Source organism: Medicago sativa, chromosome 3 (genome assembly GCF_051527215.1).
Source record: "Medicago sativa cultivar Bolivia chromosome 3, Bolivia_mono, whole genome shotgun sequence".
NCBI lineage: Eukaryota > Viridiplantae > Streptophyta > Magnoliopsida > Fabales > Fabaceae > Medicago > Medicago sativa.
In genome coordinates, this window is record NC_140751.1 from 70,068,570 (window position 1) to 70,080,519 (window position 11,950).

The window sequence follows — 11,950 nt, forward strand, 5'->3', positions numbered from 1 at the left end:
ATATATATTAAAAGTTCTTTACATTCATTTAGCACAAGGCTTCCATATTCTAAAACATATGTTGAAATTCTGGCACGTTAGACTTAAGAAGTTCTAAGTGATGTTTCAACACCAAGTACAGAAAACAGATGTTACACAGGATGTTTAGAACATTAACACTACTAGAAAAATTGGGAATAGAGACGGGCAAAATCTGTCTCTAAAACAGGAAAAATCTGTCTCTAAACATATCTGAGACGAAAACAGAGACGGAACTAGGTCTGTCGTTGTTTTCGTCGTCTCTAAAGCCTTTAGAGACGGAATTTAGATTTCCGTCTCTGATAGAGACGGATTAAATCCGTCACCAATTCATATAATCCGTCGCCAAAGATTAAATGAAAGAAGAGATTAATCCGTCGCAGTTGGAGACGGAAACCACCGTCTCAGATAAATATATTTCCGTCTCTAAACTCTGTCACAAAATCATAAAATCCGTCTCTATTCAATGAAATTCCGTCTCTACGGAGACGGATCACAATTCCGTCTCTAAAAACCTTTATATATATATATATATATATATATATATATATATTCTGCCATAATATTCCATAAATTTAGTACTAAAATAATGTTTATAATATTCATTATGTTTATCTAATTCTCAAGAATGTCCCAATTATATTTTGATAAACATCAAAAAAGGCAACAGCTGCTACATACAGGAAGGTAGTCAGTCTGCATAATACAAAAAGTTACAAGAGTGTTTCAAAATTCAAACTAACATATATTTGGATTCCTCTGTTTAAGCCCCTTCTGCTAGAGTCCTCTTAGACGAACTGATGTACAGAACTGCATCAAAGAAAATGAAATATTCAATTATTTCTGCAATGAAATATCAATACAAAATCAAGAATATTTTATTTCAAGTACTAACAGTACCATTATTCCCTCGAATGAATGCATCACCATACTTGTTCTTCAGCTGTCCATTAACATACTCCTCTGTTTGTTCCATTGCAATATTCATATACCCATCTAGACAAGCTAGGATACCTGCAAGATTAACCAAAAACAATTGAGCCAAGTTTGTGTACCTAGATAGAAGCATAATGTGACAAATACAGATTGACATATGGACCAATCCACACCAATAAGTGATATAACAGAACTAGTAACATAGGTTAATGAACAACCAAGAAACAATCAATGCATTATTCCAGAGTTACCACTTTGGTCAAGGAGATCCAATGGTGTTAGATGAAGTGATAAGAGTCACCCTCTCCAAATTAGACAGAAAAGTAAAATGTTTACTATCAACTATCAAGTTCATCGATTCAAATTAGAAACATTTCAAATCAGAGAATCTAAAATCCATACATTTCTTTCACCCATATTCCATCTATTTCCATTAAACAAACATTATAGCCATTACTGGTTGGTGAACCCAAGTTTCATTGGCCCAAAGCAAAAAATGCAACGTGTACATCAATACCAATTGAATGGACAAATCATTTAAGCATAATATAACAAATATCGATGGACATATGCACCAACCTACAACAATATGTGATTAAAAAAAACAGTGAATGCATTGTTCCAGAGCTACTACTCTGGTCAAGGAAATCCAATGGTAGAAGCTGAAGTGATATTAGTGATCCTCCATGGTGTTCAAGAGACCCTGATGATCTCCCCAATCCAACTTAACTTTTTCGTTCCTCATCCACTCCCATTTCCTTCCTATTCTAGCTTCTACTCTTAGCCAATAACTAAACGATTAGTTACAAAAGTTAGACATGATACCATCCTATTTCTCCTAGTGTACTCAATTTTTACTATTTGTCGCTTATCAACAAGAGATAGCAAGCTAAAAGTGTTGCACCAGAGGTCCTTTCCGTTCTGCTATTCTGTAATTGCAGCACTGTTAACAACATAACCTACACCAATATGTGATACTACTCTGGTCAAGGAGATCCCATGGTTGAAGATGAAATGGTATGAGTCATCCTCCAAGGTGTTTGAGAGACCCTGATCCTCTCCCCAGTCAAACCTAACTTTTTCTTTCCTCCTCTACAATCCCCTCTTTGCCTCCTATTTCAATTTCTACTCCTATTGAATAAATAAACGAATAGCAACATAAGTGCGACAACAAGAGAACACAGTTTCACCTGGCGCTGGAGAAAGGAGTTAACTTCTATGAAATATATCAAACACCCAATTACAAATCAAATTAAAATGATAAAAGGAAAATCCTTATTTCAAAACATCTCAACTCAATGCGAGAGGATAATTGATACCAACCTTTAACTCATTCCAATCCTTTCGGATCAAAGTCCGAAAACAAATGCACATAACAAGAAAGTCCTAAATGACTTAGACGACACAAGTTTACCGGCTATACATAGAGCCTAACTACGTGACATAAATAAGGTTTTGTGGGAAACCTTGTTCATGAAAGCGGATTCCAAATGGTTAATGGTTCTTGTGATCAAACCAAAACTGTGAAATCAATACGAATAATCAACTCATAACACAATTAGCACAACTTACAAAACCAAGCAATTAACAAACAAACAAGCAATGAATCATAACAACAAATAGCAGATAATAACACAAAATACTCAATCAAAGCACTTCATATATTTCAAACAAACAAGCAATGATTCAAATATTCATAATCACACAATAGTTCAATTCCCAAAATACCCCTAAATGGTTAATCAGCCCCCACCTTAATACTTTACCGAATTCTCCCGCGTAGCAACTACATAACGCTGACTTAACTGCTCTGATTCCAAAATGTTTCCAAGATGCCCCGGAGCCAAAGTTATTATAGTCAATCGGGGAAACCTCACGCGTGCATATCATGGCGGTCCAACACAAACAACAGTAATAAAATCACATCAGAGGCCAAACATAAATTTTAACATCTAACAGGGTGAATTGATTTAAAAGACGGTGTGATTCTAATATGTAAGGAAAAGAGGTGTTTCGGTTTTCAACAAAGAATTTATCCTCTAAAGCTTAAATATGAACTAAGAGCAAGATAAAAGTTTAAACATCAAGAAAATAATATTTTGTTGTTTAAAACGCCAATTTGATCAAAAACAACTTAACATAGCATTCTTTAAAAATGAAACATAAGCTTTCTGATTCATAAATTACTAAAAATCATCTCCATTTCAAAATTTGAATTTGACATATCTGGTGTCCAATTTAAACCTCATCAACACTTCTTAACAACAATTCAAAAGAATCTAGTTCCAACTTTATATTGATGTAACCTTGATTTTCAATGATAAAATGGGACTAACTAGTATTCTTATAACAACTTAGTCTATTATATCCACCAAGGCCCTAATAGGAAGTTTAAAATCATCAATTTGACAAAAATAACATGTCTTATTTTATGCATTTCACCAAAATCCGAAAATAAATAATTAAATCTCTTAAAAATTAATTTAGAGATAAGGTAGAATATGAAACTCACCAAAAGAACGAAAGGATGTGAAATAGTCGCAAATCACGTTTTCCGGCGCGGCATAGACGATTCCCAACGCGGCGGAGGTTAGCTCCGGCACGGTGGTCACCAGTGAAAATACTCCGATCAAGAAATAATTTGAGGGGTTTGGTAGAGATCATCATGGGAAAGAAGGTTTTCACTTTAGTTTTTTCAAAAACGGTCTCATGGTGGCCGAAATTGAGAGGGAAAGTGGTGATTGGGGTTTTTCGAAATCTCACCAATCTAAAAATAAATTAGTGGTTATTGAAGAGGAGGAAGAGATGAATTCAACGGTGGCGGTGGGGTTGTCAAAGGAGGTCGGACGGAGAATTAGCAGTGACTGGAAGTTGCTATGGTGAGGTTGTCATGGAGAAGAAGAAGGGTATGTGTGTTGTTGTTTTGGAGAAAGAGAAAGAGTGATAACAATTGATGGGAAAAGAAACACGTGTGGTGTTTTGTTCTAAAAATAAATGAGAAGCAAAATAAAAGGGAAATAATAGTAATAATAATAATAATAATAATAATAAGAACAACAACATAAAAAATTAATAAAATATACAATTAAATTATTGGGATGTTACACTTACAGTGTAAATATGATTGCATAAAATTATTTTACACATATATTCAATCATGTGTTGTCATGTTAATTAATAAAAATGACCGTTTATGTTTTCATATTTAATACATCGTTGGTTATAAGCGTATAATAATTGAACATTGACAGTTTTTTTAAACAAAAAATTGTACATTAACAATACATGATAATTATATTGTTAAGTTTAAAATAAATGTATTTTTTTAGTGGAATAAATAAATATGTGAATTATTTGAGAGGAGAAGTGTTAGAGGGATGCCTTTTTTAATCGAAAAATATTGGAGGGAATTTTGACCTTTAGTGAAATGAAGGCTTTGGAGCCAACACAGGGAAAAATTACTTTAGTTTATATCTTTTAGTTAGAGACGGAATAATTTGGTCTCTAATAATATGTTTATTCATTAGAGACGGAATTAGAGACGGAACTCATTTGACACGGAACATTCTGTCTCTAAATGTGGTCTCTGAACAATTGCTGACCTTATAAAAGTGAAATTTGACCTAATAGAGACGGATTTAGTCACGGAATATGGTTGTGACGGGAAAAATCGTCTCTAAATTCCGTCTCTAATGCTAAAGATAAACTTCCGTCTCTAACAATAAATTTCTGTCTCTAATTCCGTCTCTGTTAGAGATGGAATAAAATCCGTCTCTAAATTCCGTCGGTATTCAGAACTTTTCTAGTAGTGTAAGCTAACCAACATAAACATAATAGAACAGAATAATAAACAAGAAAGAAAAGAGGCACGGAGAAATTGTTAACCCAGTTCGGTGCAACGTCACCTACTCTGGGGGCTACCAAGCCAGGAAGGAAATCCACTAGTGCAGTCCGTATTCAAAAGCTCTCAGCAAACCACGTTTGCACTTATGACCTAGGACCTACCCCAACAAGATTTCAACCTAGGAACTCCTAGATCTGAGATCTCATCTCACTCCCTTACAACTGATCACAAACCCCTGTGATTCTAAAATTACAGACTCAATCAAAATGAAGTTACCTTCAAAACATAAAAACATGCACCCTTGCTTAAAAGCTTAGATGCAGTTCACAGACTACCTAACTCCTTGCTTAAAAGCTTCAGAGTAGTGCACAATTTACAACTCAGAGTACAGTCCTAAACATGCATCAGTATGATACACGAAAGGCTCACAAACAAGAGACTCAAAACCTAAATAAACTCTATTTCTGAAAATAATGTCTTGAATAATTCTTCAGGTCTTGCAGCCTCCTTTATATACTAAAGCAGAGCGCGTCATCAACTCAATCGGGCTTCAGAATAAACCGGTGATCCATTACTCAATCAACATGGCCGGATAAGGAAACTCCTAAAAAGTAGGCACATTAAAAGACACATTATGATCACCTTAAAAGCACTTTCCTAAGTCATTACCATTCCCTTAGGAAATCACATCGTTCTGATCTTCTCATAACTGCACACGGTTTTGACCAACACATGCTGGCGTGGATTCCTTTAATCAAGCGAACGCGTGCGAGAACATGGGCAAGGCACAGAACGTACAGACCAAGTCTGGATGTTGGAACATTGTGTTCCACATCTGAAGTGAATATTTGTTTTAGGCAAAAGTGAAGCCAACATACAAATATCCAACATATGTGTAGCGTAACAACCACAAGTTTCATGCAAATCCAATGGCACATATAGTTGGTCATAAAAAAATAGACTGTTACTTTTTCCACCCTGCCTTTTTCTAGCGCGTCCTATTTTTTCCAAAAATACCCCTAGTCCAGATTATAAAATCCGAACTAGTTTTGGATTATGTAATCCAGATATTTTCGTGCATTTTGGAGCTTGAAGCATCCTGAAGGATCTTGATGACAAAGTGCATTTGACGGGTTCGGATTATATAATCCGAACTGCATTAGCACAGAGGCAAAAGCCATCTGTTTTGGCTGAAACATACCTGTTTTGGCGCATTTAGGTTGCTTCAAAAGACATACCATGCATTGACCATATTCATAACAGAAAAATTAATTCAAAACAGCAATTTAGAACATAACATAATTTTCAAACATAACATTAATCAAACATGAAATGTTACATCACTAAAAATTATCCAAAATATTCAAACATAACATAATTAAAAAAATAAAATCATCCAATGACTACACCATTGCTACCTCTGCCACCTCTACCACGCCTACCACCCTCAACATTACGCCTACGGCGATAAACCTTCCTACCATAAACATCTCTCAAGACTTCCGCCAAATGTTTCCATGCCTCAGACCCTTGCGGCACCACACTATTGGACATCAGATCATACACATGGTCTCTGATACGGGTCAACGTTTTGGACAGCTCCAAGTACCCCTGATCTTCATCCTCCTCAGCAGCAATCTCATCAAGAGCCTTCTGCTCTGGAGGCCTCGGCACCGGAACCTCCTGGTTTGGAAGAATCATACGTGGATAAGAGACGCGATAAAACCATCTAATTAATCCCTCTTCCACCTCCACACCATGCAGTGCACGGTGACCCAACTGTTGAGGTGTCAACGCATGATCACTGAAATGCTAAAAGCGGTAGATGATATCTGTAATAGCCCAGGTGGGTCCCGCACCTATTAGTGGGGCCGTCCCACTACCCCGGCACTGTCACTCACAAGCTTAATCACTACCCCCCTCCTCTAGTAGTGTTTTTGCCTCCCGTGGGAATCGAACCTAGTACCCGGGGATAAGTACTACTTCAATGCATTCCCACTACCAATTGAGCTACTAGCTCAATTGGTAGTGGGAATGCATTGAAGTAGTACTTATCCCCGGGTACTAGGTTCGATTCCCACGGGAGGCAAAAACACTACTAGAGGAGGGGGTAGTGATTAAGCTTGTGAGTGACAGTGCCGGGATAGTGGGACGACCCCACTAATAGGTGCGGGACCCACCTGGGATGTTACAATATCCACTAAGGTCTCTTGGGGAGGTGCACTCTCATGTGGATGTCTGGGGCCGGTCTTAATGTACCGAAACTGACAAAGCACCCGCTTCGGCAGATATCTCACCTTGCAGTTACCATATCTGAGCCATTCAGAATAAAGGTTGACCCGCTCAAACGGACATGCCTGACGATGCTCTCCATATATGTCCATGATAACTCCCGCTAGATCCAGTTGATCCATATGCCCTTTGTACTCGTCTGGTGCAGACAACCCCACCCTGTGGTGCAAAAAGCATGGCGTGTGGATGTTGATGTTCCCGATATCCACCCTACGCATCTTTGTTGCCAATACCCCTGAAATGCTGATAGACCCAAGCATGTAACAAATACAACCATATATAAATATACAAACAATCAACACTTACAGATGAAAAAACAAACATAATTATTTATTTATACCTGCAAAAAAGTCAAGTATTCTGACAGATGCTTGGTGTTCCAATGGGAAGCATTGTTAAGCTCCCTATGCAAGTGTGATAGTGCAGCAGCTCCCCGTGAATAACCAACAACAATCTCCAGGCCTCTGAGACAACATCCACATAGTGGGCGCTCTTGTCAGTGAAAAGCTTGATCCCCACCAAGTACAACAAATATATGCGGAGAGCCTGCGCCCGCAACTTCTGCACCTTCTCCTCCATACCACCCTCATTATCAGCCTCCAACTGCTGCAAAAGACTCTCCTTGAAAATCCTCCTCAAGTAGCTAAACCGTGCATGTGCACCTTTGGTGTCATTCACCTCAAGCGAAAATTACATTCCATATACTTTATCTTGCTTCAACTCAAGCAAAAGCCATATGTTTCTAAGGCTTGTCTCCAAGTCTCAAACCTCTCATTTAATTCTTCCCTCGACTCTCCAAATATGACTATATCATTTACAAAAATCATGCATCTCGGGGCTCGATTCATCTTGGTGTCGCTCTCATGGAAGGGGGATGTAATTTTCCCTAATATATTTTGCACGAAAGGGAAGAAAGTGTATATTAAATCATAAATATGAAGGAGACATGAGCCCAAAATTGTTTACCAAATTTTAGCTACTCTCTTAATTCTTTCAATGTTTAGTTTTGAGAATTTTCACCTAAATAGCTTCAGAGGATTCTTTTCAACATCCCTAAAGTGCACATGCCTAGGAGTGTATGTCTAGATTTGTAGTTCTTTTCTTTTGGACGTTACCCTCTTTTATTACCAAAAAAAAAACGCACACACACATTTTTTTGTCTTTTTTTTTTAACATTTTTATATAAGGACCGTCTATTATTATTATTTTTCAATATTAATATTTAATGAACGTCTAATATGGATCCGGTTTTGCCATGCTTTTATTATTTTTAATAAAATATTTCATTTATTCTAACACTTTGAAAACGGGCTCCATATAAAGTGGTCGAATCTCTATCTCTATCTATCTATATATCTTTGAATTAGAAGCTTTGGCTATTCTTAGGCTTCCATTGTGCTGATGTGGCACATCTAAAATAGCTTCACACCTTCTCTCTTTGTAATAGAACCTTGGATTGTTCTTACGCTTCCACTATGCTCATGTGGCACATCTAAAATAGCTCTACACCTTCTCTTAGCAAAAAAAAAAATTTCATTCATTAGTTGGTGTCTTTTTTATATTCTTTATAGTTAAGTGGTGTGTATGTTGCTATTCAATTATATTAACGTGGGATTTTAATTCATATACTGTGTACACTAATTTGCTTGCTTCACATTGTAACTCCTAATTAACTATTTTAGAATATGTATCATTATCCCAAGAAAAAACAGTGAGTGTTGCTGTACTAATGAAAGGTTAAACCGTACACCCCTTTTAATGTTTTATTTTGCATATTTCTTATTAGCCTTTCAATTCAACAATAATGCAAAACCGCTGAGTGAATTATTAGTTATGTATATTATATATATACCTTATGTATATATAACCAGTGATCATGCAAAGCACCACTTAATGAAAATTCTAGCTAAAAAATAACATTGATTAGGCCATAAACATTCTTAAGCAGTTTTATATTTATAACACTATATTCTCGAGGGAGTATTATCCTATTAAAGAGAGAATTCACTCACCAAGTTGTCCATCATCTCCCTCACATTTTACTTTCATTTTCAGTTGTAAAAATTCCTATTGAACAAAAACTGTTATTGCATGGTGAATTGCTTTAGTTGAAGATATTGAATCATCACTCTCAAAAACCATTCCTGATTTTTTCCATCATCACTTTCTCTAAGAAACTAAGATATCTCTTCAATTTTATCTTATGGTTCACCCATCCACCACCACCACTTTTGTTACTCTTTATCTCTTGATTATTCATTGGATTCTAATCTATGTCATGATAGGGACTCAAATTACTTAGATTAGAAAATTATTTTGGCTATACTTTTTTTATCGATATAATGTTTATTAGTTTACTTTTCTAACTTTTTTATTTTATTCCTTAATGTGGATGTGACAATTTTTCCGTGTTAATTAGGAGAAGAGATTGCTTCAAATAAATAAAAGAATTAAGAGAATAGGATAAATGAGGCTTCTATTTTCACTTTTGATGCATCCATCTCGAGAAGTTTATGAAAACGACAACTCATGTAGGTATTTTTTTTTAACCCTAGCTATTATTAAATACAAAGTTTTTTTTTTTTGAAAGAAATACAAAGTTAAATTTATTGAATTTATTTTGAAGTTGTTTTGGGTTTTTATGATATGACTCAATTTACTCGATGACGGAGTAATTTATCCCTACTTTTTTGTTCTGTATAGTCTAACAATAGAATCTTTATATAAATATCAATGATATAGAACATGAGAAAGTTAAAGTTCAATCTATTTTTATTCAAATATTAGAAATTATATATGGAAGGTTATATCTTACATATATAAAAGCACTATTTTTGGTTTATAAACGTCAAGACAATTGTCTACTATTTTTTCATAAAAAATAATAATACAGATATAGAGAATCAAGGTTGAAGGATATGATGCAAGTTACACACATGCAGTTGTCTGCTTAGGAAAACACTAAATGAATGTATATGGTAAAATTCAAAATTTATCGCAGATAAAGGGTAGGGCAATTCATTAAGAAAAACGATTCAACAAAAATAAACTTAAACCATTAACTACGATCTTTATATGGTCAACAAAGAAAAAACTACAATCTCTATATTTCTATATCTATCATATATAAAGTAAATTTGAGTTATTCTTAAACTTGAATTATGCATGTGTGTTACCAGTAAAAAAAACCCTTATCTATAAACTAAATATGAGTAATTCTTAAGCTTCGACCATGTGTATGAAAGAGGGAAGAAACTTTTACAGAGGTGGTGTCTAAGGTCAAGAAAAAAAATGTAGAAGATAGTTCAGATGCAGGATACCCTCTTTAGAGGTAGGCCTCTGAGTAGTTCGATGAGCTTTTTTGAGTTACATTTTTTTTTTTGAAGGATTGAGTTACATTTATTTTCTTGCTCTTCTTTCTCTTTTCCTACTATTATGTTTTGTCTTTTTTTATTTTCATCCTATTTTATTTTATGATTTTGACTTTGATTTCTAATACAAATGAATGACACATCATCTATGTTAAAGGTAATTTTTATCTATTCCATATATTCTATATTCAATTGATGTGAGAAAAATTAAAAATATTTTAATAGTCTTTTTTTAAATCAAAGAATAATTCAATAGATCTATATTATATTTAATAAAAAATGTTTATCTCTCACATTTATTCAAAATTATGGGACCAAGAAAAACTATATTAATCGTCTTGAAAACGTATATTTATCAAATTTACTATCTAAACCAATAAACGTTGTCAATCTTCTAAACAATTCTCTTATTTTTAATATAATTTTAAAACAAATTCAGTCACTAAATTATATAAGTGATTATATTAATTAACCAAAACTATTATTTTTCTCATTTATAAACATATTTTATGTATTCTAATCATACCCGTGCAGCGCACGGGTTCTATACCTAGTATACATGTATTTTAACCTACATTTTGCTTATGTGTCACCTTACCAATGCCCTCCTTTCTAACTATTTCCTTATATGCATTCTCTCTCATTCTAAGCTACACTTTGCTTATGTGTCACCTCACCAATGCTCCATTTCTAATAATTTTTATTTCTTATACATTCTCCTAGCCTTTTTAAATCTTTCTTAAATATGTAACTGATAATTGAGTGAGCTTTGTAACTCCTTCCACTATCCATTAATTAAAGGAATATGATAATAATAATGATTTTATAAAAAATATAATAATAATAACAATAATAAAATTATATTTAAAAGTATAGTTGAAGAGGTGTGGTTATTTGATTATATGATATGTGTGGTACATTTTTTTGGACAAATGTCTTTTATCAATATATTTTTTTAGGAGTTAGTACCATAGAGATGTTGCTCTTTCTTTTTAGATTTTTTCATGTGCCATTTACAATTTTATTGACTTCAATTTCTTTATTATATAGAAGTTCAACTCATAGCCAAATAACCTAATTATTAATTTATATAGTAATAAAATATATATTTTCTACTAAAAAAATGATATAACGTGTACCAAAACAAAGAGATGTCTTAACATTTGAAGAATAAAATTAATCAATAAATGCTATTTAGAAGTTATAGATAAATTGGTCCAAATAAATGAGATAATAATATATAGTATAAAAACAAAACAAAAAAGTGTAATTGATCAAATCAATTAAAATATTCAATTCTGTCGGTACAATTTTTCCCTAAAAAAACAACACAATGTTTTTCAGTTCCTTCTTTTTCAATTATGATGAAAACCATTGACAATACTTTTTTTTTAAGGAACCATTAACAATACTTAAAAACTAATTTTTATGTCTTTTAATATAATCCTAAACATAAAAGCATAGCCATAAAAAAAAAATTATTCAATTC

At 33.9% G+C, this 11,950-nt stretch overlaps 1 pseudogene across 1 annotated transcript; it reads right to left on the reverse strand.

Annotated features, from left to right (window-relative positions):
* Positions 1-592: 592 nt before the first annotated feature.
* Positions 593-3,611, reverse strand: LOC146939677 (sm-like protein LSM36B pseudogene; annotated as a pseudogene). Its single transcript, XR_015030008.1, has 3 exons — positions 3,467-3,611; positions 919-1,032; positions 593-828 (listed from the first exon to the last, which is right to left on the reverse strand). The product of XR_015030008.1 is annotated as a sm-like protein LSM36B pseudogene (transcript).
* Positions 3,612-11,950: the final 8,339 nt, after the last annotated feature.